The sequence below is a fragment of the Gobio gobio genome (genome assembly GCF_949357685.1).
Source record: "Gobio gobio genome assembly, chromosome: 5".
Lineage (NCBI taxonomy): Eukaryota > Metazoa > Chordata > Actinopteri > Cypriniformes > Gobionidae > Gobio > Gobio gobio.
Window position 1 is genome coordinate 45,299,806 of NC_137101.1, and position 25,711 is coordinate 45,325,516.

The following is a 25,711-nucleotide window of genomic DNA, read 5'->3' on the forward strand; positions in this document are numbered from 1 at the left end:
CCAGTGGAACTGTCAAACTGATACCTTGTCCTATAATCTTCGTGCCAGGAAGTTACTATGCGCAACATCTATAAAGTGCTCGCCAGTTAAACAAGGGCCACTTAAACTTTTCAATATCTTTTTGGGATTTAAATTTTTTTGATAGGACACACATTCTTCATAGCATAGCCAACAGGGTTGAATTTTAAGGGTGGGACAAGCAGGATGACATTTCAAAAACGAAAAAAAAAAAAAAAAAAGTTAGGAGTGAGAGTTGAAGCTTTCCTCAGTTTGTACAGTTAAATTCTAGTGGGAAAAAGAAATGATGTCACTTCTTGAAAATGGTCTCAATGAAATTGCAGTCGGTTTTGGAAGGCGAGAAAGTACATACTAACAGTGTAGTAGTGTTGTCAAAAATATCGATATTTCGATATGTATCGCTACTGAAATATCTAACGATACAATACTCAATTTCTATAGTATCGATACCAGCTGCGCTCTCCTCTCATTCAGTCCGGTTAACCCTCTGAACACGGCGAACGTGTTCTGCTGGATTTTTCCTCATGACAGCGTGTTAGTAGCCTAATGGTGTGACCGTTCTGAATTTCGCGCGGGATTGCACATAACGTTAATTCTACTAATTCCTGCAGATTTCGTGCTCGTAGTGATGTTAACAGTGACACCAAAGCTCCTAATCATGTATCAAAAAAATGAAACGATTTTCAGTGAAGCTTTGTATCGATGCTTGATTCGTTCTATCAAAATCACGTGACCAATGACGTCCGAAGCATAAAAATAATCACGTTATTTATACATAAATCACTAAAATAATGAATAAGTGTGAGTCCAAAAGGTTTTGGTAATATATATCAATTTAGTGGTTCACTTGAACTTCTAAAGTTCCAGACGAATACCTAAAGTAATTGGATCTCAATGAGAAATTTAGAAATTCTGAAAATGAGTAAATTCCAGAATAGTTAGAATAACTTTAAAATCATTTTACATGACTTTGAGGAATTAATCTTGAATTTTTTTCTTTCATTACATTCAAACTTAACAATTAATAATTGCAAACCAGTATCTTTCCTCTTCAAGTAAAGTAATTAACAATTGTGAACCAATATTTTCCCTTAAAGTAGAGTATAACGTAATGTATTAGAAAAGAGAAAAGTAAGAAAGACCAACAGGTGTACACAAGGTTTGGTGTTTAAATGGTTAAATCACTGTAACGTGGCTCAAACAAACACTGTATTTACACGTATGTTAATACGGTTGATACCTAAAACTAATGCTAAAGCTTTAGCATTTAGGCTTCAATGTAAACAACTGCTTCGATTAGCTTAGCCAGTAGCTGTTAGCTACCGTAAGGTATGTTTACAAATATGGCTTCGACGCACTGCGCATGCGCTGAGTTTATCCGGAAGCGCTGGTTGACTTCCGTGCCGCAGTCGTGACTATGGCGACAAACAAACGCTAGCGGCAAACGTGAATTGCAGACAGGGTATACAGTTAGGAGTAACTAGAAAAGTCAGCGCTTTTCACCCTGTAAAGTTACACATAAGTTTAGCACGTGCAATCGAGTGTATTACGTGAAACGTCAGCACATTTCAACAATGAAAATCAAAATAAGGAACACCACTCGTAGCTGGTTTTGCTCTGTGGGGCTTTTCATTCAGTTTGTTAAGAGTGAGATTAAACTTTACAGTTACAGTTCAATGTTACAGTTTTGCGCTGTAAATAGAACACTATTGATCTCGGCGGATCTATGTGCATATAAAACAACAGGGTTTCTTCTACTGTTGATTCTATCAATGTCAGCTTTACTTGGGTTCAAATCATTCTCCTTTAAATCACACTGGGACACGCAGTGTTTCACAAGATGGATATACAAACCGGCAAGCTTTTAACTGTTTAGCACAGGGAAGATATAGCTTCGAATTACAGTGGAACACGCACTGAATTAATAGTTATAAATACCTATAAGGCTTTAATACATCGATCAAGGAACACGCTTGATCTGACTGCGCTGTGAGGAGATTATTCCTCGCAGGGTATTTCAATTTATGCAGTTTAAGTTCGTTCAGTTCTCTGGCTGACTGATACCCAGTAAACACAGAACGTTCCCCTAACGTTCCCATATGATTCCCGTTTGGTTATTTTTTGGGGAACCAAATAAGAACTATTGGTTCCCTTTTTTTTTTAACCTAAAGAGAACGTTCCCAGAACGTTCCCTGTAGGTTATTTTTTGGGTTAATTTTATAACATAAAGAGAACGTTCCAGCAGGTTATTTTTGGGGATAATTTTACAACCTAAGGAGAACGTTCCCTGTAGGTTATTTTTTGGGTTAATTTTATAACATAAAGAGAACGTTTCCAGAACGTTCCCTGCAGGTTATTTTTTGGGGATAATTTTACAACCTAAGGAGAACGTTCCCTGTAGGTTATTTTTTGGGTTCATTTTATAACATAAAGATAACGTTCCCAGAAGGTTATTTTTTGGGTTAATTTTATAACATAAAGAGAACGTTCCCAGTAGGTTATTTTTTGGGTTAATTTTATAACATAAAGAGAACATTCCCAGAACGTTCCCTGTTGGTTATTTTTTTGGGATCATTTTACAACCTAAGGAGAACTTTCCCAGAACGTTCCCTGTTGGTTATTTTTGGTTTTATTTTTATAACCTAAAGAGAATGTTCCCAGAATTACAAAATGAACTGTATAATATCCATCTGTATAATATGATGTAAGACAGTAACCAGGTCTAGTGTTCAAACAGCTGCACCACATTAATAAGTGGTAAAACACTAATGTATTCAGCTCACTATGGGGGGAAAAAAGAAATTAAAAAAAGGCAGTCAGGTAAGTGTAAATATTTGTGTTTTTTTACCATTGCATACACATTTTTGGGTTGTAATCTCTTGGGTAAGATGTCAATACAATAGCAATTCATTTTTAATTTTTTTGATTAAAACAGGAACAAATGGAACAACAGAACAAGGTCTTGTTACATCATTAAAAATATATAACTGGGGAAATAGTTTTAAAGCAGGAACAATAAAGGGGGTGGGGGTGATTTTGAAAGCAAGAGTGTAAAGAATAGTTTCAGCTTCATGCACACAAGAGTAAGCAACAAAATAATCAACATCACTCAAAATCAACATGAACATCCCCATTCACAATAAAAAAAAGTGATAGGCAGTGATGTCAGGGATAGTGTGTCCATTTTAAATTGAGAGAGACTTGATGAGCAGCAGCAGCACTATAAAAGGGAGATAAATTAGAAGCATATTGGAAACGTAATGCTGATGTCACTTGGCTATTATTTCGATATTAGGGGGGGGGGGGGGGGGTAAATTGATCAATTGTTATAACTTTTACTGTGGTCTTAAATGACCTCAACTAGCACGGAGTTCCATCCTTTGAATGTTGCTTAAACACAAACACAAGAAAAATAGCTTTTTTTTAAAACATTTATTAGAATTTTATATTCTGGAAGACATCACTTTGCATAGTGTGGCAAGTTTCTAGTAACCCTTAGCGGAGTAGCGGCTTGAGAAATGGTTTGTTGTATACCGAGTTTGTCATTTGCATAGGACCCAGGGGTGTACTTGCTAGAGGGGCTTAGAGAACTAAGAGAAGAACCACCATAGCTGGTGCTACCACCCTGTGCAGAAACAAACACTCCAGGATCTCCTGAAGAGGGGCCTCCTGCTGATGACAGGGAAGAGAACCAACTCTGCATTGGAGAGCTTTGATACGGAGAGCTAAACTGTGATGCAGCTGTACCTGAGGTCTGAATACCTTGTGAAGGCTGCAATCTTTGAGACTTCTGGCCTTGGTGTACAAAATAGCTTTGAAGTGCTTGGCTGGACTGTCTGGCAAAACCTTGGGGTGAGGATAGTGCTACACTTGGATATGAGGATGGAGACCCAGACGCAAAATGGCTTGAGGTACCTTGGTGCTGGAGTGATCCACCATAAGTGGTGCTACCCTGCAGGTTGAAGGGGGTAGAGGACCCCGGCTGGGTGCCAGTGCTACCAGTAAAGGTAGAGGTAAACTGTTTCCATGGCCTCTGGACTTTAGCAGACTGGCTGACAGCCCATTGGGGAGAGGATAGTGTTACACTTGGATAGGAGGCTGGAGACCCAGACGCAAACTGGCTTGAGGTACCTTGGTGCTGGAGTGATCCACCATCAGTTGTGCTGCCTTGCAGGTTGAAGGGAGTAGAGGACCCTGACTGAGTGCCAGAGCTACCGGTGGAGGTAGAGGTAGACTGCTTCCATGGCCTCTGGACTTTAGCAGACTGGCTGACAGCCCATTGGGGCGAGGATAGTGTTACACTTGGATAGGAGGCTGGAGACCCAGACGCAAACTGGCTTGAGGTACCTTGGTGCTGGAGTGATCCACCATCAGTTGTGCTGCCTTGCAGGTTGAAGGCAGTAGAGGACACTCCCTGGGTGCCAGAGCTAGAGGTAAACTGCTTCCATGGCCTCTGGACTTTAGCAGACTGGCTGACAGCCCATTGGGGCGAGGATAGTGTTACACTTGGATACGAGGCTGGAGACCCAGACGCAAACTGGCTTGAGGTACCTTGGTGCTGGATTGATCCACCATAAGTGGTACTACCCTGCAGGTTGAAGGGAGTAGAGGACCCTGACTGAGTGCCAGAGCTACCGGTGGAGGTAGACTGCTTCCATGGCCTCTGGACTTTAGCAGACTGGCTGACAGCCCATTGGGGAGAGGATAGTGTTACACTTGGATAGGAGGCTGGAGACCCAGAGGCAAACTGGCTTGAGGTACCTTGGTGCTGGAGCGATCCACCATAAGAGGTGCTGCCTTGCAGGTTGAAGGGAGTAGAGGACCCCGGCTGGGTGTCATAACTAGAGGTCAACTGATTCTGTGAACAGTAGCAGACTCGCTGAAAGCCCCTTGGGGTGAGGATAGTGCTACACTTGGATATGAGGAAGGAGTCCCAGATTCAGCTGTCGATTCATGGCTGCTAGAAACACCACCATTAACAAATTGGAGTAAGTTCAGCTCTTTCAGGGGTCCCACTTCTTCAGGCAAAATCCCAGTCACAGGGACCTCTGAGACAGAGGACTGGACTGCATGAGGTGAGAAAGCATAATCAGAAGGTTGGTGGTTGGCATTTGAAGCACCACCTGTGAATTAGAAAAAGAATAGAAGGCTTTGTAGACAAGCAAACCTGTCTTAGATCCTTGACAAGACAGGAAAAGTCAAACAAATCTTACCTTTAAATCCATAAGCATTACTCAAAAGCAGGATGATTACAAACAAGGGTAACCTACAAGTAAACACAAAAATGTTAAACAATGTAAATTAATGATATGGAGAATCATTCACAAACACAGATTGAATGAATAAACTCACTGTTTCCACCCCTGATCCATGGTGGACAAAAAAAACCCCTGAGTACTCCAAAACCCCCAAATTTACTTTCTCAAACCACCACACAGAAACTACAAATACAAACATACATGTAGTTGGAGATAAGTGTATTTTATAGGCCTTCATCAGTCCAATTAGTGCAAATAACTAATCACATGAAACATCATTCACCTGGGAAACAAACTGGCTGTTAAAAGATAATTGATGATTGCTTTGTGAAGGCTCTGATACCCTCTGCTGTTTGAACATTTTAAAGCAGATCATTAATCCAGACTTTCAATGTGTAATGTCTACATAGGATATTTTCACACACCTTACACAAAATGTGCCTGATCACTTCAGGATGATCTTCATGAACTGTTTTGAGTAATTGTCATAATGTAATGCAGACTTTGCAGAGAGACAATTACTGATTTATGGGGCAGATACGTTTTAGGATTGTGCACATGCAGAAGTAAGAACAAAGCTCAGTTTATGCTAAATTGGGTGGAGTCTAATGCTGCCTTCACATGCTCTTGGAATTATCGTAAATACAAGTTTCCTAGGTAAAAATTGCTCTTGAACGCCCTCCCATTTCGAACTTGAATGTTATGGGCTTGTAATCACGACTTCAGAAGTGGTAATTATCACATGTCCAATAGCACGTAAAGGTAGCATAAAAACAATCCTGGATATTTTATCAACATAGCAAGTTACACCAACATGGTTTAACAAAACGACAACATTTTACAATATGTCTTATGAAATGTATTGCGACACTATTATATTTGATTACTTTCATCATGACCTTTAATTTACACCACATCAAGGTTTATTTAATGAAGCAAGTGGTCACATAGTAGGCCTACATTTTTCCAATAGTGTTCATGCATTAGGATAACAATCATTTCATTATGAATTCACTTGATATCACGCACTGTACCACAGCATATGGCACCAAAATAATTATAATACATTGCTTACACAGCTAAAAATTACACATTTTTATACAAAACATAAATTAACTAACAGTATGACAAAGCATGAGAAAAAAACCTATTGCTCAGTTTTTGGATTTTCTACTTTGAATTGATAGGGCCACCGTGCTTATCTATAATGCATTCTATGAATATTTTAAGCCATCATACATTTTGGCCGTTTCTCAATATGCGTTCTTGTCTGTACTTATGTTCTTGTGAAACGTCATCAGTCGCTGCCCAAGTACTGTCCAATTCAAAGTTCACATCCAGCCAAGTACTGTTCTTGATCTGCCCCTTTTATCAAGGATGCATCGAGATGTGACTTGTGCGGACTTGAGACAGACAGGTATCCCAGAATGCACCTTGCACCAACCAGCAAGCGTCAATAGCCGATGAGAAAATAACAGTAGTATTTTTAAGTGATGGGGGTTGTGTCACGAAATGTAGTTTTAAGAGTTTTTCAGGCGAGAATATGCTTGTTTAGAGCTCAATTCTGTGGTTTATTTATAAAGATAGCGCCTATTTGGAAATTTGATCTGACGTCTTCGGAGTTGAGAGATCCAGTCGACCAGCGGGCGCTCAGCGCTCATTAACCCCGCCTAGAACAGCCTTTCCTCGGCTAGTCTTTCTGACGTTGGCCACTGGCTCTGATGTCTCTGTAGTGGTTAAACATGAGAGATAATTAATCTTGTGTAGATATAATTGGTCTTTGGTCTCATGAATCTATAATTTGTTCCCTGGCAAATCGTTCTGGCTGAGGGCAAAGTGAAGTTTCACAACTTTACATATTTAGGCTTTACCGTTGTAGCCTACTAGCAATGACTTTGTATGTTTGACTGAATTGTTTGCTTCATTTCTTATTGTATAGCTTCTTATACTTTTTACTTATACATTTATAATGGCTATTATTGATCATTAAAACTGACATCTTAAATTTTTGCACGCTTAGAGAAAAGTTGGCATTTACATCATATTGATCAGAACACTTTGACACTGAGCAACACAAAAAACGCCCACACTGCTGTGTAGCGACGATATTCATACAGTATTTTCTTTACTTAGCAACACTTACACAATAAATACCAAAGTGCGTGAGACACGACAGTTATAAATCAACTATCATGATTACTGGTAAGATATAAAGACATACAAATTAAGTTTATTTTCATATTAATCACAACATACATTTATCATTCAGTTTAGGGCTTTTGAATTGGACAGATTAGATTAAGTGAGATTTATAATTCATTAATAATTTTGAGGCAGATATACTGAGCACCAATTTTAGATTTAAGATCAGCCATATACAGAGCACTGATATTTTTACATGCCCTTGCCACTTTTAATATATTGCATCAATGTACTAAACTATACACGTTTCAGACAATTTACGTTGTGAAAATGAACTCTAAATTTAAAAGTTAACAAAGAATACATTAATGAAGATCATGACACTAGGGAGAGAAAAAGAGAGATTAGAAGCTCTAAAACTGCCCAAGCCCTCAACTACAACTGCTTTGAAATCTACTCCAAATTTTAGTTAAACAGTCAATGCCTACAGAAGTGACATTAAGACACAGTAACTGACTCAACCAATTTGGCACCAAAACCTAGATGGCACCCCTTTACCAAGTTAAATGACCTCAACTAGCATTGAGTTCCATCCTTTGAATGTTGCTTAAACACAAGCACAAGAAAAATTGCTTTTTTTTTTAAAACATTTATTAGAATTTTATATTCTGGAAGACATAACTTTGCATAGTGTGGCAAGTTTCTAGTGACCCTTAGCGGAGTAGCGGCTTGAGAAATGGTTTGTTGTATAGCTGGCATCTGACCCAGATTCACGTAGAGCCTGCGCAGACTGCGGGATACCGAGTTTGTCATTTGCATAGGACCCAGGGGTGTACTTGCTAGAGGGGCTTAGAGAATTAAGAGAAGAACCACCATAGCTGGTGCTACCACCCTGTGCAGAAACAAACACTCCAGGATCTCCTGAAGAGGGGCCTCCTGCTGATGACAGGGAAGAGAACCAACTCTGCATTGGAGAGCTTTGATACGGAGAGCTAAACTGTGATGCAGCTGTACCTGAGGTCTGAATACCTTGTGAAGGCTGCAATCTTTGAGACTTCTGGCCTTGGTGTACAAAATAGCTTTGAAGTGCTTGGCTGGACTGTCTGGCAACACCTTGGGGTGAGGATAGTGCTACACTTGGATATGAGGATGGAGACCCAGATGCAAACTGGCTTGAGGTACCTTGGTGCTGGAGTGATCCACCATAAGTGGTGCTACCCTGCAGGTTGAAGGGGGTAGAGGACCCCGGCTGGGTGCCAGTGCTGCCAGTAAAGGTAGAGGTAAACTGCTTCCATGGCCTCTGGACTTTAGCAGACTGGCTGACAGCCCATTGGGGCGAGGATAGTGTTACACTTGGATATGAGGCTGGAGACCCAGAGGCTAAATGACTTGTGGTACCTTGAAGTTGGAGTGATCCACCATAAGTGGTACTACCCTGCAGGTTGAAGGGAGTAGAGGACCCTGACTGAGTGCCAGAGCTACCGGTAGAGGTAAACTGCTTCCATGGCCTCTGGACTTTAGCAGACTGGCTGACAGCCCATTGGGGCGAGGATAGTGTTACACTTGGATAGGAGGCTGGAGACCCAGACGCAAACTGGCTTGAGGTACCTTGGTGCTGGAGTGATCCACCATCAGTTGTGCTGCCTTGCAGGTTGAAGGCAGTAGAGGACACTCCCTGGGTGCCAGAGCTAGAGGTAAACTGCTTCCATGGCCTCTGGACTTTAGCAGACTGGCTGACAGCCCATTGGGGCGAGGATAGCGTTACACTTGGATAGGAGGCTGGAGACCCAGACGCAAACTGGCTTGAGGTACCTTGGTGCTGGAGTGATCCACCATCAGTTGTGCTGCCTTGCAGGTTGAAGGCAGTAGAGGACACTCCCTGGGTGCCAGAGCTAGAGGTAAACTGCTTCCATGGCCTCTGGACTTTAGCAGACTGGCTGACAGCCCATTGGGGCGAGGATAGTGTTACACTTGGATATGAGGCTGGAGACCCAGAGGCTAAATGACTTGTGGAACCTTGAAGTTGGAGTGATCCACCATAAGTGTTGCTGCCTTGCAAGTTGAAGGGAGTAGAGGACCCTGACTGAGTGCCAGAACTACCGGTGGAGGTAGAGGTAAACTGTTTCCATGGCCTCTGGACTTTAGCAGACTGGCTGACAGCCCATTGGGGAGAGGATAGTGTTACACTTGGATAGGAGGCTGGAGACCCAGAGGCAAACTGGCTTGAGGTACCTTGGTGCTGGAGCGATCCACCATAAGAGGTGCTGCCTTGCAGGTTGAATGGAGTAGAGGACCCCGGCTGGGTGTCATAACTAGAGGTCAACTGATTCTGTGAACTCTGAACAGTAGCAGACTCGCTGAAAGCCCCTTGGGGTGAGGATAGTGTTACACTTGGATAGGAGGCTGGAGACCCGGACGCAAACTGGCTTGAGGTACCTTGGTGCTGGAGTGATCCACCATCAGTTGTGCTGCCTTGCAGGTTGTAGGCAGTAGAGGACACTCCCTGGGTGCCAGAGCTAGAGGTAAACTGCTTCCATGGCCTCTGGACTTTAGCAGACTGGCTGACAGCCAATTGGGGCGAGGATAGTGTTACACTTGGATATGAGGCTGGAGACCCAGAGGCTAAATTACTTGTGGTACCTTGAAGTTGGAGTGATCCACCATAAGTGGTACTACCCTGCAGGTTGAAGGGAGTAGAGGACCCTGACTGAGTGCCAGAGCTACCGGTGGAGGTAGAGGTAAACTGTTTCCATGGCCTCTGGACTTTAGCAGACTGGCTGACAGCCCATTGGGGAGAGGATAGTGTTACACTTGGATAGGAGGCTGGAGACCCAGACGCAAACTGGCTTGAGGTACCTTGGTGCTGGAGTGATCCACCATCAGTTGTGCTGCCTTGCAGGTTGAAGGGAGTAGAGGACCCTGACTGAGTGCCAGAGCTACCGGTGGAGGTAGAGGTAGACTGCTTCCATGGCCTCTGGACTTTAGCAGACTGGCTGACAGCCCATTGGGGCGAGGATAGTGTTACACTTGGATAGGAGGCTGGAGACCCAGACGCAAACTGGCTTGAGGTACCTTGGTGCTGGAGTGATCCACCATCAGTTGTGCTGCCTTGCAGGTTGAAGGCAGTAGAGGACACTCCCTGGGTGCCAGAGCTAGAGGTAAACTGCTTCCATGGCCTCTGGACTTTAGCAGACTGGCTGACAGCCCATTGGGGCGAGGATAGTGTTACACTTGGATATGAGGCTGGAGACCCAGACGCAAACTGGCTTGAGGTACCTTGGTGCTGGATTGATCCACCATAAGTGGTACTACCCTGCAGGTTGAAGGGAGTAGAGGACCCTGACTGAGTGCCAGAGCTACCGGTGGAGGTAGAGGTAGACTGCTTCCATGGCCTCTGGACTTTAGCAGACTGGCTGACAGCCCATTGGGGAGAGGATAGTGTTACACTTGGATAGGAGGCTGGAGACCCAGAGGCTAAATGACTTGTGGTACCTTGAAGTTGGAGTGATCCACCATAAGTGTTGCTGCCTTGCAAGTTGAAGGGAGTAGAGGACCCTGACTGAGTGCCAGAGCTACCGGTGGAGGTAGAGGTAGAATGCTTCCATGGCCTCTGGACTTTAGCAGACTGGCTGACAGCCCATTGGGGAGAGGATAGTGTTACACTTGGATATGAGGCTGGAGACCCAGAGGCTAAATTACTTGTGGTACCTTGAAGTTGGAGTGATCCACCATAAGTGGTACTACCCTGCAGGTTGAAGGGAGTAGAGGACCCTGACTGAGTGCCAGAGCTACCGGTGGAGGTAGAGGTAAACTGTTTCCATGGCCTCTGGACTTTAGCAGACTGGCTGACAGCCCATTGGGGAGAGGATAGTGTTACACTTGGATAGGAGGCTGGAGACCCAGACGCAAACTGGCTTGAGGTACCTTGGTGCTGGAGTGATCCACCATCAGTTGTGCTGCCTTGCAGGTTGAAGGGAGTAGAGGACCCTGACTGAGTGCCAGAGCTACCGGTGGAGGTAGAGGTAGACTGCTTCCATGGCCTCTGGACTTTAGCAGACTGGCTGACAGCCCATTGGGGCGAGGATAGTGTTACACTTGGATAGGAGGCTGGAGACCCAGACGCAAACTGGCTTGAGGTACCTTGGTGCTGGAGTGATCCACCATCAGTTGTGCTGCCTTGCAGGTTGAAGGCAGTAGAGGACACTCCCTGGGTGCCAGAGCTAGAGGTAAACTGCTTCCATGGCCTCTGGACTTTAGCAGACTGGCTGACAGCCCATTGGGGCGAGGATAGTGTTACACTTGGATATGAGGCTGGAGACCCAGACGCAAACTGGCTTGAGGTACCTTGGTGCTGGATTGATCCACCATAAGTGGTACTACCCTGCAGGTTGAAGGGAGTAGAGGACCCTGACTGAGTGCCAGAGCTACCGGTGGAGGTAGAGGTAGACTGCTTCCATGGCCTCTGGACTTTAGCAGACTGGCTGACAGCCCATTGGGGAGAGGATAGTGTTACACTTGGATAGGAGGCTGGAGACCCAGAGGCTAAATGACTTGTGGTACCTTGAAGTTGGAGTGATCCACCATAAGTGTTGCTGCCTTGCAAGTTGAAGGGAGTAGAGGACCCTGACTGAGTGCCAGAGCTACCGGTGGAGGTAGAGGTAGAATGCTTCCATGGCCTCTGGACTTTAGCAGACTGGCTGACAGCCCATTGGGGAGAGGATAGTGTTACACTTGGATAGGAGGCTGGAGACCCAGACGCAAACTGGCTTGAGGTACCTTGGTGCTGGAGTGATCCACCATCAGTTGTGCTGCCTTGCAGGTTGAAGGGAGTAGAGGACCCTGACTGAGTGCCAGAGCTACCGGTGGAGGTAGAGGTAGACTGCTTCCATGGCCTCTGGACTTTAGCAGACTGGCTGACAGCCCATTGGGGCGAGGATAGTGTTACACTTGGATAGGAGGCTGGAGACCCAGACGCAAACTGGCTTGAGGTACCTTGGTGCTGGAGTGATCCACCATCAGTTGTGCTGCCTTGCAGGTTGAAGGCAGTAGAGGACACTCCCTGGGTGCCAGAGCTAGAGGTAAACTGCTTCCATGGCCTCTGGACTTTAGCAGACTGGCTGACAGCCCATTGGGGAGAGGATAGTGTTACACTTGGATAGGAGGCTGGAGACCCAGAGGCTAAATGACTTGTGGTACCTTGAAGTTGGAGTGATCCACCATAAGTGTTGCTGCCTTGCAAGTTGAAGGGAGTAGAGGACCCTGACTGAGTGCCAGAGCTACCGGTGGAGGTAGAGGTAAACTGTTTCCATGGCCTCTGGACTTTAGCAGACTGGCTGACAGCCCATTGGGGAGAGGATAGTGTTACACTTGGATAGGAGGCTGGAGACCCAGAGGCAAACTGGCTTGAGGTACCTTGGTGCTGGAGCGATCCACCATAAGAGGTGCTGCCTTGCAGGTTGAAGGGAGTAGAGGACCCCGGCTGGGTGTCATAACTAGAGGTCAACTGATTCTGTGAACTCTGAACAGTAGCAGACTCGCTGAAAGCCCCTTGGGGTGAGGATAGTGCTACACTTGGATATGAGGAAGGAGTCCCAGATTCAGCTGTCGATTCATGGCTGCTAGAAACACCACCATTAACAAATTGGAGTAAGTTCAGCTCTTTCAGGGGTCCCACTTCTTCAGGCAAAATCCCAGTCACAGGGACCTCTGAGACAGAGGACTGGACTGCATGAGGTGAGAAAGCATAATCAGAAGGTTGGTGGTTGGCATTTGAAGCACCACCTGTGAATTAGAAAAAGAATAGAAGGCTTTGTAGACAAGCAAACCTGTCTTAGATCCTTGACAAGACAGGAAAAGTCAAACAAATCTTACCTTTAAATCCATAAGCATTACTCAAAAGCAGGATGATTACAAACAAGGGTAACCTACAAGTAAACACAAAAATGTTAAACAATGTAAATTAATGATATGGAGAATCATTCACAAACACAGATTGAATGAATAAACTCACTGTTTCCACCCCTGATCCATGGTGGACAAAAAAAAACCCTGAGTACTCCAAAACCCCCAAATTTACTTTCTCAAACCACCACACAGAAACTACAAATACAAACATACATGTAGTTGGAGATAAGTGTATTTTATAGGCCTTCATCAGTCCAATTAGTGCAAATAACTAATCACATGAAACATCATTCACCTGGGAAACAAACTGGCTGTTAAAAGATAATTGATGATTGCTTTGTGAAGGCTCTGATACCCTCTGCTGTTTGAACATTTTAAAGCAGATCATTAATCCAGACTTTCAATGTGTAATGTCTACATAGGATATTTTCACACACCTTACACAAAATGTGCCTGATCACTTCAGGATGATCTTCATGAACTGTTTTGAGTAATTGTCATAATGTAATGCAGACTTTGCAGAGAGACAATTACTGATTTATGGGGCAGATACGTTTTAGGATTGAGCACATGCAGAAGTAAGAACAAAGCTCAGTTTATGCTAAATTGGGTGGAGTCTAATGCTGCCTTCACATGCTCTTGGAATTATCGTAAATACAAGTTTCCTAGGTAAAAATTGCTCTTGAACGCCCTCCCATTTCGAACTTGAATGTTATGGGCTTGTAATCACGACTTCAGAAGTGGTAATTATCACATGTCCAATAGCACGTAAAGGTAGCATAAAAACAATCCTGGATATTTTATCAACATAGCAAGTTACACCAACATGGTTTAACAAAACGACAACATTTTACAATATGTCTTATGAAATGTATTGTGACACTATTATATTTGATTACTTTCATCATGACCTTTAATTTACACCACATCAAGGTTTATTTAATGAAGCAAGTGGTCACATAGTAGGCCTACATTTTTCCAATAGTGTTCATGCATTAGGATAACAATCATTTCATTATGAATTCACTTGATATCACGCACTGTACCACAGCATATGGCACCAAAATAATTATAATACATTGCTTACACAGCTAAAAATTACACATTTTTATACAAAACATAAATTAACTAACAGTATGACAAAGCATGAGAAAAAAACCTATTGCTCAGTTTTTGGATTTTCTACTTTGAATTGATAGGGCCACCGTGCTTATCTATAATGCATTCTATGAATATTTTAAGCCATCATACATTTTGGCCGTTTCTCAATATGCGTTCTTGTCTGTACTTATGTTCTTGTGAAACGTCATCAGTCGCTGCCCAAGTACTGTCCAATTCAAAGTTCACATCCAGCCAAGTACTGTTCTTGATCTGCCCCTTTTATCAAGGATGCATCGAGATGTGACTTGTGCGGACTTGAGACAGACAGGTATCCCAGAATGCACCTTGCACCAACCAGCAAGCGTCAATAGCCGATGAGAAAATAACAGTAGTATTTTTAAGTGATGGGGGTTGTGTCACGAAATGTAGTTTTAAGAGTTTTTCAGGCGAGAATATGCTTGTTTAGAGCTCAATTCTGTGGTTTATTTATAAAGATAGCGCCTATTTGGAAATTTGATCTGACGTCTTCGGAGTTGAGAGATCCAGTCGACCAGCGGGCGCTCAGCGCTCATTAACCCCGCCTAGAACAGCCTTTCCTCGGCTAGTCTTTCTGACGTTGGCCACTGGCTCTGATGTCTCTGTAGTGGTTAAACATGAGAGATAATTAATCTTGTGTAGATATAATTGGTCTTTGGTCTCATGAATCTATAATTTGTTCCCTGGCAAATCGTTCTGGCTGAGGGCAAAGTGAAGTTTCACAACTTTACATATTTAGGCTTTACCGTTGTAGCCTACTAGCAATGACTTTGTATGTTTGACTGAATTGTTTGCTTCATTTCTTATTGTATAGCTTCTTATACTTTTTACTTATACATTTATAATGGCTATTATTGATCATTAAAACTGACATCTTAAATTTTTGCACGCTTAGAGAAAAGTTGGCATTTACATCATATTGATCAGAACACTTTGACACTGAGCAACACAAAAAACGCCCACACTGCTGTGTAGCGACGATATTCATACAGTATTTTCTTTACTTAGCAACACTTACACAATAAATACCAAAGTGCGTGAGACACGACAGTTATAAATCAACTATCATGATTACTGGTAACACTGCATGAAAAAAGGTGTATCCGGACCAGGATACTCCTGTATACACTGCTGAAATTCGGAAGAATCCAGGAGTATACTGGCCGGATAGGTCAAATTCCATGGATCCGTATATGTCCGTATTCATCCGAAATGGTACCAAATCGGATGTATGTTGTGGCCGTATACTCCCATGCTACAGCCATTTGTTGCCATGGCAAATAATCCCATCAAGTTTTTCCCAGGAGACATTTTCACACCTCTAAACAGCTTTGCCTTCCACCCCCTATTGGTCCTTCATCTCAAACTGGATTGGTTGTCTTTTTTTAAACCACTCCCAAAACCCAGACTGCTATTGGAGGACAGGGCTCATTGAAAACCCAGTCAAGTGACTTTATTGGTTACTTCTAAGGCTAAGGGTGGGCTAGGTTTTGTAGCATAGGGACTTGATTGGTTATAGGCCAGCTATGCAGATTTTGCTCATTAATATATAATATATATATATATATAAAAAATAATCCCCTCTCCCTCCCAAAAGAAAAATACACACAAAACAATTTGAGAAAGTCTGAAATATTTATTAAAAAGGTATAAAAAAAAAAAAAATTCTTAACAGCATTATAAATGAACATTAAAACAATGGTGAAACAAAAACAAGTGAACTAAATGTATTTAAAAGGGATGAAAATGTAAAGGAACAAATGTAAAAATATAAACAGTCCAAAGAACATAAATATACGTTAAAATGAATTGGTAAAGAAACAAAAAGGGAAAAAAAATGAACAAAATGCATTTAAAAGACAGATGTAAAGGAATAAAATACACAGTGAACATAAAAAGGAAAAGAATAAATATACAACTTAAACAATATAAAATGAGAACAATAAATTTATAAGACAAAAAAAGTGTATATAAAATATATTAAAATACATATAAATATTCCAAGTAAACAATATAACCAAATAAAAAGAACAAAGAGCATTATAAACATACATTAAAATTAATGGGGGAAAAGATAAGTGAACAAAATGTTTCTAAAGGAAGGCGGCGTAAGAGGAACAACAATACAAAACGTGGAGATCAAAAGCAACATGGACATCTAAAAAGGAACAAACATACAAAGTATACAATATAAAACGAGACAAAGAAATCTATAAATTAAAAAGTGTATATAAAATATATGTAAATACTCTATATATGGGAACCAATAAAAGTATAAGTATATAAACATAGGAATAAAGAAAATATAAAATGGAACAATTGAATATTAAAATTATAATTATAAAAGAATTGTGACCAACTCTAACACAATGTTGTTTGAGTTTTGAACATTTTTTCAAACTGCCGTGATGGGCTGGTGATGTGATGCGTAGCGTGGGTCAGTCTAGTCTGGTTTGTAGTAGCTAGCCTAACCATCCACACTGGCCTTCCATCAACAACAGCAGCATCTTCATCAGACATCTTGTCTATAGTTGCTGTCTTCCACAGGTTCTGTGTTGGTTTGTGCAACCCTGGACCTGGTCTCCAGCAACTGCAAAACATGACAGTAAATTAACCACTAAAACTCAGAGAGGAGTATAGTAACATTCTGGGGGGGAAAAGCTTAACCGGTTTCTTAACTTACCCGTCTCTTTCTCTGACGGTTCTGTGTGATGTTCTTCATAGTGTTTCTTTTCTGGGCCTTTTCAGACTGAGCCAAAGAATACTTCCTCAGCAAAGTCTCACAAAATAAAATACATCTTGCGACCTGCCAAATAATACATTAATAATATATAGTTAATGCCAATAAAAGTAAGTAAAACAATTCAATTAAAATGTATTTGTATAGCGCTTTTCACAATACATATTCAGGGTTTTTTCTGGGTCAAAAATGGTCTTCGGTGGTGGCTGACAGACATGGTCATCCATACACACACATACGCACGTTAAAAAAAAAATACCCTACCCACTTGATCTGCAAGCGCAATACTGACAATAAATTTGAAATAAATTCAAAAAAAGTTTGTAACTTTTGCTTATTTTGATACCTTGATGTTTGTTTTTGTTCCTCATTTTTACACTATTTACTGATAATTGTTTTGGTATATAATCATATCAATATTAAAAAAATAGTATTAAAAAAATGAACAAATAGCCTAATTTTCTGCCATATACAATTTTCTGCCATATACAATCAGCTAGCTAACAACAAATTTGTTCTGGGTTCACCTCACTCCAGTCTAAACTAAATGATTTTAGGCTATTTATTTTACTACACATTGTCCACATAAATAAGCTGAAAGACTGTTGATAATTAAAAATAATTCTTACTATCCACTCTTGCTAAAGTGGGTAAGCACACTTGTGTTCTCATTTCAGGTGTTGTTCTGAGTAAATTATTAAACTGATTTGTGAGTTCAGTGTTGGACAGATCAGTTCCAACCAGTCGTTAAAATGATTCGGTTCAAAGGAGTCATAATGTGGCGAATCGGACATTAGCAGACGCGTTGTGTGTGAATCCCGTCTGTTAGAACATTGCGAAAGATTTGTCAACACACAGAAAACACTTCATAACCGGATAGGATTTGTTTCCTGTTTATTGAAAGTATGCTTTATGTCAGCTGGTCAGAGAATCAGTCAATGTTTTTTGAGCGCATTTCACACCCAGCGGTAATTAAAGGAAGACATCGTCTGATAGCGCCACGTGCAACATGGATTCGGTCTTCCGACCTTTTGATTTTGATTAACGTAAAATGTGAAACATTAGAAAGCTAAGAATGCTTATTTTGAAGACAGAGAGAGTGCGAGCGAGGGATGAGCTCACTGGTCGTTCTCTCTGTCACTCAGTTAACGCAAGCGCAGCAGTCATCTACTACATCAATCACAAATCACAATAACTCAACAAATAAGGCTTTGGCGGGACAAAAATTTGTTTTGGCGGCCGGCAAAACATTTTCAATGTAGAAAAAACCCTGATAGTGTTTCAAAGCAACTTCACAGAAAACGCATGCGTCTACATTACAGAAAAAAACAGAGAATATTAAAATAATGACAACATTTTTAAGATTACCTTTTACACATTCAGGGTCAACATCTGTAAAAGTTCTTCAGGATCATGGATCCAAAACTTCTGGATCATGAGGGGGGAAGAAACATGCACACACACAAATGAATATTAATTTGTTTGATAAAACATTAATATTAATTATCAACTTACGGACATGGACTTGCAAAACATACTCACCAGGCCCATACAAAAACTTCACAGTAGATCCAAAATCCTGGTTTGCCTATAATTCTTCAGAGTCCAAGGATGGTGGATTCCTGTCTTCTCTGCTGAACGAGTACATGATCTCAGATTATTCATTCCAAAGCTCTGTTACATTTTATGACAAGCTTGATCTTAAAACTAGCTGACAGTAGGGATGGGCATTATGACCATATAATTATACATACATGAGAAATTTTATTTTACAATAACGATATCACCATATATATATATTTTGATGGATATTTTATTAAAATGCTACAGAATAATACTGCTTTAAAAGTCTTCACTGTATGATATTCAATTAATTAATATCACTTGATTCTAAAAGAAGCAGAAGGTCTTCTCTATTCTTTTGTTTTATTAAAATTATGACAAAGCTGCAGCCCCTTTAAGAACGGATGCACATAATGACACGCATCCGGGTTTCCCCACGTTAACTTGAACTGTTTAACTTACTTAAGACATAACTGACTGTTTAAATCAAATGAATACTCACATGACAAGGTTTCTGAGATAATTGTGTGCATTTTACAGAAAGATAATTGATTTCGGGATCGCCTGCTGTCTGAGAGAGGCTTATTTTAACACATGCATGTCCCGTTCATTATTCTACATTCATGCATGTTTCCTTGTCAAAATGTCAAAAAGTTTTAGTACAGTCAGTGCTGCGTTATATACGCTATATTCCCATTCCGCAATATAAAACGGTAATGTTAACGTTTACAGCAAAATCACTAACAATAGTCAGTATCATCAGATCGCCATAACACCCAGCCCTAGCTTAACAGTATTACAACAAAACACAGAAACAGAATATGTAAGTTAATCACGATTAGCATATGACTTTAATGCACTAACGTTATATCTTGATAAGCAGTAGAAAAAATATAAAGGGGTTTACGTTACCTTCTGCCGTCTGCTGTCCGCCATTGAAACCTTAGTCTGTTCGTATTCATGTTTTTTCGTTCTCAGTCGACATCCCACAATCAAAATTCGTCCAAAATAAGATTTTAACAGGTTTAAAATGATCCATGCAATGCCATTAATGGACAGAAGAAGCCGTCCTGTTGAAGATTAGACGCCGCGATCGCGTCGCGTCCCCGCGAGCCACGAGCAACGACAACGGGTGTATAATTCAAACGGAAGGCGCGCACTGTCATTGGCCAGATTTCTGGATGACGTTCAGATTGACCAATCACGCTCAAAAGAACACGGAAAGACAGCAAATAGCCTGGCAAATATAGAAAAAAAACCTGTTTTAAACAACAGTTAGAAAATGTGTATATTTATTTTTATTTGCTGTTATATTTAATTAATTGGTCAAATGGTGTTTTGTGGTGTGGGCAGAGGCTTGAAAGTTTCAACCTGGAGAGCAGTGCAGATTTGTACTCTTTAAAAACAATTATTGTTTGATATTTAGTTTGCTATATATTTTGTTATATTTGTATCCAGAATTGAATGTAAAACCAGTTTGAATGTAAAAATACACCTTCACTGTAAAACAGAAAATTAAAGTAAAATATCTTAATTTAAATAAGGAAAAATCTGTAAACTAATAGTGTTTTCTCTAAAACGTTTAATGTAAATTTCTGTGAAGTTTTTTAACTTTATTTGACTTAAGATATTTGACTTATTTTACGGTTTTTGTTTTGCAGCTGTAGCTGCTGTTTTTTTTTAAGGTTTTTATTCTTACAGTGTAAATATAAAACTAATAAGATTTACTTTAAAAAGACAAAGAATAATGTTAAATTGTTAGTATGGACATAAACATAAACCTTTTATATAATGAGCTAAATATTGTATTACAGTTGTTAATTTACAGATATTGTTTGTAATTTTGCATGAATTTGTTATTTATGAAAACAGAAAAATAATACAGTGATGTTCCTGTATAAAAAAATGAGAATTACTGTAATTTGTCATTAATTATATAATCCTTAAAATAACAGTCAAGTTGTTTATTTAGATATTGTTTGTAATTTTACATTGTTTTAAACATAATTCAAAATTACAAGAAAATACTGTAAAAAAACTGACGTTTTTTTCTGTAAAATTAGGATTATTTTTATTGGTTGCCTTATTTTTATTGGTAACCTTATTGGTTGCGCCTACATCTATTGTGAGTGGTGGATTTCAAACCTCAAAATGCCCCCCTTTTGCAGCGTGTTAAAGTTAAGAATCTTGGAGTGACACTTTTTGTTAACAGTTGCAGAGCTGAAAGATCTGCTTGTGTTTCTGTGTTTCTTGAGCAAGTGAATCCCTGCTCTTTTTTATTCCATATTTTTATTTTGAGCATATCAGTTTTTGGTGTTTTTAAAACAAACTTTTTCATTTTCCACATTTCATCTCCTTTTTATTTAATTCTATTATTGCCTACAATTTGTAAAACTTTGCAAAAATTGTTTGGGGATAGTCTAAAATGTTTGGTTAATTATCCTTTGTTAATTCCATTACATTTCTTTGTTTATTTCATTACATATTCAGATTTTTTTGTGAACGTATATGTTCAGACAGGGTTTTTATTTTGTACTGTTTTTATAAAAAATATTTGATTAAGAGACTCTTTTCATGCAGTGGTTTTAAGGCCCTGACACACCATTCTGATGGTTTGGCTCAGACCCAGGCAACGTGAACCAACCCCACAGTCGGCTTTAGTCATTGCTAGTTCAGTTTAGTGTTTCAGGGCCTTAAGAATTATTTTTTCTGTGTAAAAAGCTTGTTTGCTGTAGCCTACAGTAGACCAGAGATAATTCTCAATCCTGAAGTGCTCCCCTGCCCCCCTACTTCTGAGAACAGCCAGCACAAGTGTCAGTCATTAACATATGAAAGGTCTTCTTCACACCTAACAGTCTTCAGTCCTAGCACACCCAGCAGTGTTTCAGCTGTATATGTCCGTGAAATTTCACGGATTCCTGTATACGTCCGCATACGTGAGGTTTCCGGGTTTTTCTGGAAATATACTGTTCCGTGTTACTCTGATCCGCTTTTTCCCACATACATCCGGTAAACATCAAATTACACAGGAGTATACCATGCCCGGATAATGCCGGATTTCAGTGTTTTCATGCAGTGTAAGATAAAGACATACAAATTAAGTTTATTTTCATATTAATCACAACATACATTTATCATTCAGTTTAGGGCTTTTGAATTGGACAGATTAGATTAAGTGAGATTTATAATTCATTAATAATTTTGAGGCAGATATACTGAGCACCAATTTTAGATTTAAGATCAGCCATATACAGAGCACTGATATTTTTACATGCCCTTGCCACTTTTAATATATTGCATCAATGTACTAAACTATACACGTTTCAGACAATTTACGTTGTGAAAATGAACTCTAAATTTAAAAGTTAACAAAGAATACATTAATGAAGATCATGACACTAGGGAGAGAAAAAGAGAGATTAGAAGCTCTAAAACTGCCCAAGCCCTCAACTACAACTGCTTTGAAATCTACTCCAAATTTTAGTTAAACAGTCAATGCCTACAGAAGTGACATTAAGACACAGTAACTGACTCAACCAATTTGGCACCAAAACCTAGATGGCACCCCTTTACCAAGTTAAATGACCTCAACTAGCATTGAGTTCCATCCTTTGAATGTTGCTTAAACACAAGCACAAGAAAAATTGCTTTTTTTTTTAAAACATTTATTAGAATTTTATATTCTGGAAGACATCACTTTGCATAGTGTGGCAAGTTTCTAGTGACCCTTAGCGGAGTAGCGGCTTGAGAAATGGTTTGTTGTATAGCTGGCATCTGACCCAGATTCACGTAGAGCCTGCGCAGACTGCGGGATACCGAGTTTGTCATTTGCATAGGACCCAGGGGTGTACTTGCTAGAGGGGCTTAGAGAATTAAGAGAAGAACCACCATAGCTGGTGCTACCACCCTGTGCAGAAACAAACACTCCAGGATCTCCTGAAGAGGGGCCTCCTGCTGATGACAGGGAAGAGAACCAACTCTGCATTGGAGAGCTTTGATACGGAGAGCTAAACTGTGATGCAGCTGTACCTGAGGTCTGAATACCTTGTGAAGGCTGCAATCTTTGAGACTTCTGGCCTTGGTGTACAAAATAGCTTTGAAGTGCTTGGCTGGACTGTCTGGCAACACCTTGGGGTGAGGATAGTGCTACACTTGGATATGAGGATGGAGACCCAGATGCAAACTGGCTTGAGGTACCTTGGTGCTGGAGTGATCCACCATAAGTGGTGCTACCCTGCAGGTTGAAGGGGGTAGAGGACCCCGGCTGGGTGCCAGTGCTGCCAGTAAAGGTAGAGGTAAACTGCTTCCATGGCCTCTGGACTTTAGCAGACTGGCTGACAGCCCATTGGGGCGAGGATAGTGTTACACTTGGATATGAGGCTGGAGACCCAGAGGCTAAATGACTTGTGGTACCTTGAAGTTGGAGTGATCCACCATAAGTGGTACTACCCTGCAGGTTGAAGGGAGTAGAGGACCCTGACTGAGTGCCAGAGCTACCGGTAGAGGTAAACTGCTTCCATGGCCTCTGGACTTTAGCAGACTGGCTGACAGCCCATTGGGGCGAGGATAGTGTTACACTTGGATAGGAGGCTGGAGACCCAGACGCAAACTGGCTTGAGGTACCTTGGTGCTGGAGTGATCCACCATCAGTTGTGCTGCCTTGCAGGTTGAAGGCAGTAGAGGACACTCCCTGGGTGCCAGAGCTAGAGGTAAACTGCTTCCATGGCCTCTGGACTTTAGCAGACTGGCTGACAGCCCATTGGGGCGAGGATAGCGTTACACTTGGATAGGAGGCTGGAGACCCAGACGCAAACTGGCTTGAGGTACCTTGGTGCTGGAGTGATCCACCATCAGTTGTGCTGCCTTGCAGGTTGAAGGCAGTAGAGGACACTCCCTGGGTGCCAGAGCTAGAGGTAAACTGCTTCCATGGCCTCTGGACTTTAGCAGACTGGCTGACAGCCCATTGGGGCGAGGATAGTGTTACACTTGGATATGAGGCTGGAGACCCAGAGGCTAAATGACTTGTGGAACCTTGAAGTTGGAGTGATCCACCATAAGTGTTGCTGCCTTGCAAGTTGAAGGGAGTAGAGGACCCTGACTGAGTGCCAGAACTACCGGTGGAGGTAGAGGTAAACTGTTTCCATGGCCTCTGGACTTTAGCAGACTGGCTGACAGCCCATTGGGGAGAGGATAGTGTTACACTTGGATAGGAGGCTGGAGACCCAGAGGCAAACTGGCTTGAGGTACCTTGGTGCTGGAGCGATCCACCATAAGAGGTGCTGCCTTGCAGGTTGAATGGAGTAGAGGACCCCGGCTGGGTGTCATAACTAGAGGTCAACTGATTCTGTGAACTCTGAACAGTAGCAGACTCGCTGAAAGCCCCTTGGGGTGAGGATAGTGTTACACTTGGATAGGAGGCTGGAGACCCGGACGCAAACTGGCTTGAGGTACCTTGGTGCTGGAGTGATCCACCATCAGTTGTGCTGCCTTGCAGGTTGAAGGCAGTAGAGGACACTCCCTGGGTGCCAGAGCTAGAGGTAAACTGCTTCCATGGCCTCTGGACTTTAGCAGACTGGCTGACAGCCAATTGGGGCGAGGATAGTGTTACACTTGGATATGAGGCTGGAGACCCAGAGGCTAAATTACTTGTGGTACCTTGAAGTTGGAGTGATCCACCATAAGTGGTACTACCCTGCAGGTTGAAGGGAGTAGAGGACCCTGACTGAGTGCCAGAGCTACCGGTGGAGGTAGAGGTAAACTGTTTCCATGGCCTCTGGACTTTAGCAGACTGGCTGACAGCCCATTGGGGAGAGGATAGTGTTACACTTGGATAGGAGGCTGGAGACCCAGACGCAAACTGGCTTGAGGTACCTTGGTGCTGGAGTGATCCACCATCAGTTGTGCTGCCTTGCAGGTTGAAGGGAGTAGAGGACCCTGACTGAGTGCCAGAGCTACCGGTGGAGGTAGAGGTAGACTGCTTCCATGGCCTCTGGACTTTAGCAGACTGGCTGACAGCCCATTGGGGAGAGGATAGTGTTACACTTGGATAGGAGGCTGGAGACCCAGACGCAAACTGGCTTGAGGTACCTTGGTGCTGGAGTGATCCACCATCAGTTGTGCTGCCTTGCAGGTTGAAGGCAGTAGAGGACACTCCCTGGGTGCCAGAGCTAGAGGTAAACTGCTTCCATGGCCTCTGGACTTTAGCAGACTGGCTGACAGCCCATTGGGGCGAGGATAGTGTTACACTTGGATATGAGGCTGGAGACCCAGACGCAAACTGGCTTGAGGTACCTTGGTGCTGGATTGATCCACCATAAGTGGTACTACCCTGCAGGTTGAAGGGAGTAGAGGACCCTGACTGAGTGCCAGAGCTACCGGTGGAGGTAGAGGTAGACTGCTTCCATGGCCTCTGGACTTTAGCAGACTGGCTGACAGCCCATTGGGGAGAGGATAGTGTTACACTTGGATAGGAGGCTGGAGACCCAGAGGCTAAATGACTTGTGGTACCTTGAAGTTGGAGTGATCCACCATAAGTGTTGCTGCCTTGCAAGTTGAAGGGAGTAGAGGACCCTGACTGAGTGCCAGAGCTACCGGTGGAGGTAGAGGTAGAATGCTTCCATGGCCTCTGGACTTTAGCAGACTGGCTGACAGCCCATTGGGGAGAGGATAGTGTTACACTTGGATAGGAGGCTGGAGACCCAGACGCAAACTGGCTTGAGGTACCTTGGTGCTGGAGTGATCCACCATCAGTTGTGCTGCCTTGCAGGTTGAAGGGAGTAGAGGACCCTGACTGAGTGCCAGAGCTACCGGTGGAGGTAGAGGTAGACTGCTTCCATGGCCTCTGGACTTTAGCAGACTGGCTGACAGCCCATTGGGGCGAGGATAGTGTTACACTTGGATAGGAGGCTGGAGACCCAGACGCAAACTGGCTTGAGGTACCTTGGTGCTG

The 25,711-nt window shown here is 42.0% G+C and overlaps 1 long non-coding RNA gene across 2 annotated transcripts in view; it reads right to left on the reverse strand.

Moving 5' to 3' along the window:
• Positions 1-2,939: 2,939 nt before the first annotated feature.
• The window catches only part of LOC307126202, a 93,923-nt gene continuing 71,151 nt past the window's right edge, over positions 2,940-25,711 (reverse strand). The window contains exon 5 of one of the 2 annotated variants that reach the window (XR_013816468.1): positions 2,940-3,238. This is a non-coding gene — a long non-coding RNA (uncharacterized lncRNA). Of the gene's footprint in view, positions 3,364-25,711 lie in introns of both variants that reach the window. The other variant, XR_013816469.1, reaches the window with a different exon arrangement.